Raw genomic sequence first — 10,412 nt, 5'->3', positions numbered from 1 at the left:
TTGTAGAACTCATACTTACCTGGTAGGGAAGATACCATGATTAAGAAGGTGGTTCACCTAGGGCGAGGCTCAGCTATTGCACTCCGGTTGTGCTGACCCCTGCGAATTCCCCAAATGTGGGAATCTCGACTGCATAATTTATGGTAGTGGGGGACTGCGTTCGCGCTCTCCCCTGATTTCACTGTACTAATGTTAGAAATGCATTTTGTGTGTTTGTTACTCAATTATGTAGTAATTTAAAGCAATTTCTATTAGTCACATTAGTCATAATCAGATACTACACCCGAATAGGAGTGCTAACATTTAGAATAAATTAGTACGTTTACGTTGTGTTGTATACAAATATGGTCTTAAAGTGCACTCTCAGCATTAATTTGAGTTTATTCACTTTTAAAATAAAGGACGGATTTAAGAATTACATTTCTTAAATATCTACCCAATGGACAACCTGTTTATGGACAGATGTTGGTTCAGATTAATAAATTGTACAGGAATACTGTCTGGACAGATAAAAGCACAGTTGGTAGGATAGCATGGGATAGCAATTGGACGATGCAGATGTTCGAGGTACAGATGGAAAACACACTGCAGAAGCAACTCCGAAGTTTTGTAGGGAAAGAAGTGGAATATTCTACAATAGCTGAGTGTCACTTGACCTCAACCCCATCAAGCATACATTCATTTGCTAAAGCCAAAACTAAAGTTAGAGCCTAGTAAGTGTTAAAGAGTTGAAGTATCAGTATACAATATCAAGCGAAAGTTCAGAATCCAGCCTTGTAATTCCAGAATAAGAAACATTTTGCTGATATTGATGGATAAAGAATACATTAAAATCAATAAAAAAAAACTTGTGTAACACCCACTTTATTTATTTGTCAAATCCTCCTTCACCCGGCATCTTTATCTCCAAATGTAAATTTATTTCTACTTTTGTAAACTAATGGTGGCAGAAATCATCCTGATTTCATTTTTAATGCACTTGGAACACAGTCATTGCCCTCACAGCATTGGAAACCTTTTAACCACTACTAACTTTTCTTGTTTATAATTCACCTGATTTAATTTATTAGATAGGTAATAGTTTGAAGCTTGTGTTGGAGCAGATAAAAATAATCAAAGTGGTCAGGAAGTACTCCAGGACTAGATTCGTAAAGCTGTGTATTAATTGATAGCAGTAATTTAAAAACCGTGTGGACATCTGATCAGCTGTTTTAGTTTAGTTTTAAAGTAGACCCATAGGTGGCGCTGTTTTGGAGCTGATTTTTAGTCTCTAACAGCTGCGTTCAAGGCCTTGCTTTAGATATCCTTGAGGTAAGTCACACAAGGAAAACTGATTTTTTAAAATTACTTTAGTTTAAAGTATGCATAAAAACCATTATTGTGGAAAATAATGCATTTATGCGTACTTTGATGATGCATACTTTGAGAATAAATGAAATGAAGGTAGACAGTGCTGTATTTGATCCACAGGCCTCTTTAAACTGCTGTTTAATAATGTCGGATGAGTTGCGCTTGTCTTTAGATTGACTTTTGGGGCTGAAGAGAAGTTGTTTGGGTGAAGGAAATCTAGAGATATTTCTCCTAATTTTTATATATATATATATATATATATATATATATATATATATATTACTATACCTGTTTGTGAACGTTCACTGCGTGTTTAAACTTTTGCATGTATTAAAGTGGTTATTTTATTTTTTCGAAGAAATCCACTCAGAGATGTTTTTGCAAAAATTGAGTGGATACTTTTACACAAATGATAATTAATCTCTGACAATAAAACACCACTCTCTGACTTTTAAAACCAAACTTCTTTTTTTATTTAGTTTTAGAAAACTAGAGATATTGCTTCAACTGATGTTATGTTGCTCCAAATGTCTACCACTTGTACCACAAAAATAGACTTGCAAGTTTTCTAGTTAATTAGTAAATATATTCTTGGAAAACTATTGTCTTTGCATTTTGTGTGTTTGGTGATTTCAGACCTCTTGGTCTGTGTTTGGTTAGAATTTATTAGAATTGCTGCCCGCCGTTGATCTAATTTATCTTTGTTAAATAATTGTACACACTTGTGGATAATAAACTTGACTTTTGTTCCTGATTTGTTTCCGCAGTATCACGTTTGACCACTGGGGGCAATGTTACATTATTCATGTCAGTTTTAAGATGTTTTAACTTCCCCACATTTGGGTTGTCATGTGTTCGGTCCTCCAGTTGAATGATAGTTATACAGTGTAAAAATCTGTTGTGAAAACTAATTTCTAAAACAATGTGATTCAGCAGTGTGTTGGGTTTTGATACTCGCGATTCTGATTGGTCGGTTTGTGCATTCATTATGCTCGCTTTAGTTTCGCTTTAGTTATTGTGTGAATTGAAACATTACTCGCATTGTCCTGCTAATTTGAGTATTACCGATACATTTCCCATGTTGTATATTGGTTTATTGTCCAAAATAAAGAGAAAGCAGCGGTCACCGTCCTCTTCTACTGTGACGTAGAATGTGCCTGTTTGTTGGCGGAAGTTGTCGGTATCGCTTCTGTTCTCATAAGTAAAAGATAGTTCCAGAGGCATAGTATCGGAAAGGTGGAAGCAGGTTATTGGTAGTGATTGTGAGGTTTCGTAAAATCAGTTTTACGCAAAGTATTTCTAGCTGTTTCCTTAATCGTTTATAGTATACGGGTGTTTGAAATTTAGGGAATATGTTGAATTTAGTAAAAACTATTTCACGGACCATTTCTCCAAGCTGTGTTCGAGGTGTTCCAGCTTTAGTGAAAAAGGCTTGCTTGAATCATTTGACGGAACATGCTATTCAGATTACATCTAGACGTCAATATGCCTCAGAAGCAATCAAAGGAGCAGTGATTGGAATTGACCTGGGGACTACAAATTCTTGTGTTGCTGTCATGGATGGAAAACAAGCAAAGGTGCTTGAAAATGCAGAAGGTGCAAGGACAACTCCCTCCGTTGTAGCTTTTACAGCTGATGGGGAGAGACTGGTGGGTATGCCTGCCAAACGGCAAGGTGTCACAAATCCAAACAACACATTCTACGCTACCAAGCGCCTGATTGGGAGACGCTTTGATGACCCTGAAGTGCAGAAAGATTTAAAGAATGTCCCATATAAGATAGTACGTGCATCAAATGGAGATGCCTGGATAGAGGCTCATGGAAAGCTTTACTCCCCTAGCCAGGTTGGGGCCTTTATTCTGATAAAGATGAAAGAGACTTCAGAGAATTATTTGGGCCATATGGTGAAAAATGCTGTCGTCACTGTACCAGCTTATTTTAATGATTCTCAGAGACAGGCAACCAAAGATGCTGGCCAGATTGCAGGTCTAAATGTGCTAAGAGTCATCAATGAGCCTACAGCAGCTGCTTTGGCATATGGACTTGAAAAGACTCAGGACAAAGTAATTGCAGTGTATGATCTTGGAGGAGGCACATTTGATATTTCAATTTTAGAGCTTCAAAAAGGAGTTTTTGAAGTGAAATCTACTAATGGGGACACATTCTTAGGTGGTGAAGATTTTGATCAGTATCTGCTAAGGCATATAGTGAAAGAGTTCAAAAGAGAGTCGGGTGTTGATCTAACAAGAGACAACATGGCATTGCAAAGATTGCGAGAGGCAGCTGAGAAGGCCAAATGTGAACTTTCTTCTTCTCTGCAGACTGACCTCAACCTACCTTACTTAACAATGGACAGCTCTGGTCCTAAACACTTGAACATGAAACTTACCCGTGCCCAGTTTGAGGGTATTGTAGGAGATCTACTTAGAAGGACTGTGGCCCCATGTCAGAAGGCCATGCAAGATGCTGATGTTTCTAAGAGTGATATCGGAGAAGTTTTACTGGTGGGGGGCATGACTCGTATGCCAAAGGTTCAGCAAACAGTACAGGATCTGTTTGGTAGGGCTCCAAGTAAATCAGTTAACCCAGATGAAGCTGTGGCTGTTGGGGCAGCCATCCAGGGGGGGGTGTTGGCTGGAGATGTGAAAGATGTGCTTTTGTTGGATGTCACTCCTCTCTCTTTGGGAATTGAAACTCTGGGTGGTGTGTTCACCAAACTTATCAACCGTAATACAACCATTCCCACCAAAAAAAGTCAGGTGTTTTCTACTGCTGCTGATGGGCAAACACAAGTAGAAATTAAAGTTTGCCAAGGTGAGCGTGAAATGGCAGTGGATAATAAGATTCTAGGACAGTTCACATTGGTTGGCATCCCTCCTGCTCCACGTGGTGTTCCACAAATTGAAGTCACTTTTAATATTGATGCTAATGGAATTGTGCATGTTTCTGCTAAAGACAAAGGCACTGGGCGTGAACAGCAGGTCGTCATTCAATCCTCTGGTGGTCTCAGTAAAGATGACATTGAGAATATGATTAAGAATGCTGAAAAGCATGCAGAAGAGGACAGAAAGAGGAAGGATCGGGTTGAGGCTGTTAACATGGCTGAAGGCATTGTCCATGATACGGAGTCAAAGATGGAGGAGTTTAAGGACCAACTACCAACTGAAGAGTGCAAAAAGCTTCAGGATGAGATCACTAAAGTGAGAGATCTGCTTACACGGAAGGACCTGGAGACTGGAGAAAGCATCAAACAGGCAGCCACAGGTCTACAGCAAGCATCACTCAAGCTCTTTGAAATGGCTTATAAGAAGATGGCTTCAGAGAGAGAAGGCAGCACTGGCAGTTCAAGTGGAATGGAGACAGGAGAGAAAAAGTAGGGACAACAATAAAGCCTTCAAAGTGAGGGCTATCCATGGACTAAAGACTGATATTGGTCTCCAGTTATTCTAATATTGTGCTTTATCACAATACTGAACATTTGTATTTACCATCCTTCTGAAATTAATTTCATACATGAACTTTTCAAATTAACTTGAGCGATTGTTGTTTTTTTTCCACCTATTTCTCCTGTCTGTAAAATGCTTTTGTGACCCTCAGTTTAAATTGTGTAAATGAAATGTTTTCTCTGACATTATAACTTATTTTTTGGGTGAGGGTTGTTTTCATTGTTTAATTGGTACCATAGTTAAATATCTTTGTGTCTATTAAAAGTTACTTGTATGTTTTGATTACCTATATTTTTTGCAATTTGTCACAAAGTTTTCAGATTCACTAATACAATACATACAGTATGGTAACTTTAGAACAGGCTTTTACATTTTTGTAGAGCAATGTTGGTCCTTCTTTGGAGAATTGATTTATTTAAGTCACATTGTAAGGCTTTTTTTTAAAACATAAACTTCCCCTTTAAAAGTCTTAATTTTAGTTATTTGACTAATACACTGCAAATCGTTTAGTTTTGTAGCGGAAGAGAATACCTGAACTGATACTGCCATCACCATGTTTTACTAAGTGTAATATGCTCTTATTGTGAATTTAGTTTAAGCCAAATCTAACAGTCAATTTTGGAAAACTATGTAAAAACAGAAGAAATCAGAATCCAAATCAGTTGCTTAGTTTTCTGTAAGATTTATTTCCAAATAAATTATGCTGAATAAAATCTTTATTCAGCATTGGGTTGATGGTTGGAAACACCTAAATAAGAGCCTCAGGGGAAAAGATCTGAGAGAAAGCCTAACTTGGGTAATCCAGTTTTGGACGAATGATATGAGTCAAATACTGATATATATATATATAAAAATTCATTAGTCTAAAACATTCTTTTCAACTACCTAAAATAAATTATGCAAACAGGGCCACAAATGTGGCAAGTTAGAGTCAAGAGTTTCTTCCACCATTTATAATAAAAAAAAATCTGTTCTTATCAGTTTAATATCTAATACGTTCCCTACCCGGACCCCATATATTAAATAGATTTTTGGAACTGGGAGATGGAATAGGGGCGGTATTGCAGTACCTCTGGGAACGGTGCTTTGTATTCAAGTGAACTTGTGCTAGTTGTTGTAATCTAATATATTTGTTTTACTTCAGTAAAGCATTTTAGTTTAAGACTTTAAGTCTGTAGGAGGAGTGTGCTCACTTGGGAATGACTATTTCTTTAAATGATTGTTTGAACATGATACAAACGATCTATTAACATTCAGCGGTTTTAACAACCTCAAAAACATTGTGTACAGTTAAACTTTATGTGGCATTAAATACTTTAAAACATAGATTTATACGGGTAATAAATAATAACTAATGAGTTAATATTAGGCGGAACTGTGAATCTGGACTCTCGTTGTCAGTCGGACTCATTACCGGCCGAACAGTTGATATATAGTCACAAATGTCAAAGCGTTTTACTAAATTTTGTAGAGAACTTGTTTTAACCTGTAAATACGGGGCGGGGCTTTAACACTAGCGAGACTTAAAAAGAACCTTCATTAAAAATTATCGGAAATATTTTACTGATTATTAAAGCTTACCGTTTAGAACATCCTATTACATATTCAGAAGCAGTGCATCATGGGATATGTGAGTGGTTTTGGTTGTTAATAAAACAGTAGATTGCACTGGTGTATGTTTAATAAAGGTAGTATTTATTTGCAGTGCTTTTAGATTGCAGTGTTTTACACTCGGGAATGTATGTAATGGTTCAGCGCTGTTTTGCTCACCATGATGGTGAACAGTGTGTGCTGTGGTGCAGTCCGTAGCTGATGCTTGTAGAACTCATACTTACCTGGCAGGGGAGATACCATGATTAAGAAGGTGGTTCACCCAGGGCGAGGCTCAGCCATTGCACTCCGGTTGTGCTGACCCCTGCGAATTCCTCAAATGTAGGAATCTCGACTGCATAATTTGTGGTAGTGGGGGACTGCGTTCGCGCTCTCTCCTGATTTTCATTGTATCAAAGACAGAAATTGATGATGATTTTATTATGTTTATGTAAATAATATATACACAATACAAAAACTTGTTTGCTGATTTGAGAAGCTACGTTGTCAGCAATGCATGGTTCTAATGCAGGCTCAAACACAATGTCTAATTTTATGTGCAGATGTGGAAAGAGTACTCAAATGTACTTTGTTACTGTGGGATAAAAATATGGGTTCAAAGTGCTCTCAAATTGTTTTAAGGGTTTTCACATCCAGTTGGAGAAAGGGTTTATGAATTAGAGGATGGCACGTCATACTCTAGTTGGAAAATGATCCAAAACATACAGCATAAGAAACTTCAGAGTTTTGAAGTGAAAGAAGTGAAATATTCTGCAGTAGCTGAGTCACTTGATCAATTTATCTTAATCCCATCAAGTATGCGTTCACTTAAAGAAGACAAAACTAAAGCCAGAAAGTGTCATGGCTAATTACCAGCAGAAGTAACAGAGTCAGTAAAAAAAGTTTAAATATCAAGTAAGAGAAAAGACTAAGTTTAGAATCCAGGGTTGAGATACCAAAATAAGACTTCATCCATCAACATAAAGCCATTTGGTTCCAAGGAAGTACCCAAAGACACATTTCGTGCTTAATAGTAATATACCTTTTTTAAAGAACCTGTGTAACACCCATTTTAGTTCTTTGGTTGAGCTGTGTGACATAGCTTCTTGTATTTGATTCGTTTAAATTCCCCACATTTGTGTTGTCATGTGCTGGTTGCTCCAGTTGAAGGATATTCATCCAGTTTTAAGGTTTATTCTGAAATCTACTTTCTAAAACAATGTGAGTTTGTTGAATTTTGATATTTACGTTTCTGATTGGACAGCAGTGTTGGGCAACGTTACTTTTAAAAGTAATGCATTACAATATTGAGTTACTCCCCAAAAAAGTAACTAATTACGTTACTTAGTTATTTTTTATGGAAAGTAATGCGTTATACAAGTAACGCAAAAGTAATATCTCTTTCACGCCTTACAGGTGTAACAGGTATAATATAGATAATTGTCATTAAGAAATAAGTTATATTAGGGCAAAAGACATTTCTTAAACATTTAAAATGCTTAATAACTTCTTAGAGAACAATAAGATGATCGACTAACTTTTGACCACAAGGCTGAACACTTTCCAGTCGCACTTCTGTACACTGCTTTGCAATCTGCCTTCGCCGTCAGGAATGTAACTATCGTTCGTGTATATAAGGTTAAGGGTGTGGGCTGCACACCGGTAATGTGGAGGGAGAACATACCTTTCGCTATCATCTCGTAAAACATCGTGCAATTCCGTAAATATGACCTCGTCCTCGTCTACATCATTCTCTACTTCATCATCAGCATGAAACAAAGTTTGCGCTTTTACAAAGTTCGCGCTATTATCAGTGACCGTGGCAGTTTATCTTCCCACAAAGAAAAAAAGTAGGTATAGTTTGTGAATGGAAACTTACCGATCTATGGACGAGACACCTGTCATTTATCGGTATATCTTGATTTTTCTGTGTTAATAATAGAGTATTACTGTTTTGTGCATTGTTTGTGTGAGTAGTTTTTATTTCAAGTGTTATTAATAAGTTGGTTTCATATTAGTTATTTTAATGTAGTGCCAATTTTACTTACTTCAATCAAAAGGTGCTGGCAAATTTTTGGTACCTAAAATAATGAAGACTACAGCAAGGGGCAGAACTTTTACTAATACTTGTTATGGAATTGGAATTTGGGAATCAGACACAGTTTAAGTGTTGAAGTCTAGGCTGAAGCCACATTTGTTTAGTCAAGACTTTTGTCAGTAGGTTTTTCCTGGGTAAAAAAAGGAGATCTGGAGGGATCATGAGTGTTTTGGTGAACTGGGATATTTGGTTGCTCTCTGCCCACCACTCTCATGCTTTTATTTAGATCTATTGAAGGCATTATGGTGTGCCGTCTCTTATTCCTCATGTCTTTTGTTACCTTTTGGCACTCTCTTTTAGTTTTGCTGCCTAAGCTAGTCTTGGCAGAGTCCATACCTGTACCTTGATCATGCAGGGTCTTTAAACAATTATAAAACAATGACGATGCTGTCACCCATCTTCTCTTCTCTTCTCTTCTCTTCTCTTCTCTTCTCTTCTCTTCTCTTCTCTTCTCTTCTCTTCTCTTCTCTTCTCTTCTCTTCTCTTCTCTAAACAGTTTTGCACTGAACTGTACACCTCAACAATGATGTAACTGTAATGACTGGACATTCGGCGCCATCCAGATGAGGATCGATTCCCTTCTGAGTCTGGTTCCTCTCAAGGTTCTTTCTCATGCCATCTAAGGGAGTTTTTCCTTTCTACAGTTGCCACTGTTTTGCTTAATTACAATTATAAGGAACAAACTTATATGCACTAAAAACATATACATTCTTTTATAACCACTTTATCTCTGTAAAGCTGCTTTGAGACAATACTCACTTTTAACTACCTTGCAAACTTGCCAAATCCATTCCTTTACAGTGTACTCCTGGAATTCAGATTAAACACCCCCATATACTCCTTCACACTTCTCTAGGAAGGAGTAAAATATAAGCAAAGTCCAGCTTCTACTCTTACTGTACATCCATGGCTATATAGGATAATTGTGCTATAAAAACATTGTCTTAATGTCATTGTTTTTTTCTATCCTATAGAAAATTTAAAAACACCAAATGTATTTTATATCAATAGTAAAATATTGTTTTAAATGTTCAATAATGAGAATTCAAATATCAAAATATGCAGTAAAATGGTATAAAGACAATCACTGCATATGTATAAATGCCAAGAAATGTGTCAGTATGTGTCAGTGCATATCAGTAAAGAGATGAATTACTGTATGTGCATAAGGCCTTGTATCATGAGTTAGAGTCACTGTTTGAAGTGTTTGTCTGAGATTTTTTATCCAGATCTTTCTAATTCAAATAATCAAAAGTCAAGATAAATAAATTAACAGTCAAGAATTCTATTGATGGATTTGGACTGTAATTAATATAAACCGTATGCTTAAATAGCTTAGAGCTTTCAGTGCCATGAGCATTTTTGCATTCAATTGTCCATCAGTAAACAGTTAACATCAACAGATAACAGATAACATCAATAATGAGGGAATCATAATTAATGGACATTGTGTCACCCAGATGAGAATGGGTTCAGTTTTGAGTCTGATTCCACTCATGGTTTCTTCCTAATATCGTCTCAGAGAGTTATTCTTTGCTACTATGGCTACTGGCTTGCTCAATTGGGATAACTTATATAAACTAAATGTAAAATGTATATTTATAATCTATTTTTTCTATCAAGCCTCTTTGGGACAATGTCCACTTTTACAAATAACATTTGAATTTTATTTATTGAAATGTCCAATGTTTAAAAAGCAGATTCAAAGTAAAAAAAAAAAAAATTATTGTATATGTCCTTCTTTCCACTGTTTTGCTTGTGTTCTTTCTGTACCCCAATCTCCTCTCAAAGCAGATCAGTCACAGATCACAGGCTTACCTTTTAATCTGGAACAAACAGTTTGTCTGCTCTTTTTCTTTGTGAATAGCAAACTTTGTGCAATGCAGTTAGTAATTTCATATAAGCTTTTAGCATCATGGGCAAATGTT

The 10,412-nt window shown here is 36.5% G+C and overlaps 1 pseudogene across 1 annotated transcript; it reads left to right on the top strand.

The window, feature by feature from the left end:
• Nucleotides 1-2,541: 2,541 nt before the first annotated feature.
• Nucleotides 2,542-5,078, top strand: LOC310736452 (stress-70 protein, mitochondrial pseudogene; annotated as a pseudogene). The gene has a single exon. The product of its transcript is annotated as a stress-70 protein, mitochondrial pseudogene (transcript).
• The last annotated feature ends 5,334 nt before the right edge of the window (nt 5,079-10,412 follow it).

This window comes from Silurus aristotelis, assembly GCF_946808225.1.
Source record: "Silurus aristotelis genome assembly, chromosome: 14".
NCBI lineage: Eukaryota > Metazoa > Chordata > Actinopteri > Siluriformes > Siluridae > Silurus > Silurus aristotelis.
The sequence above is the reverse complement of the archived record's forward strand: the minus strand, read 5'-3'. Positions and strand labels throughout refer to the sequence as shown.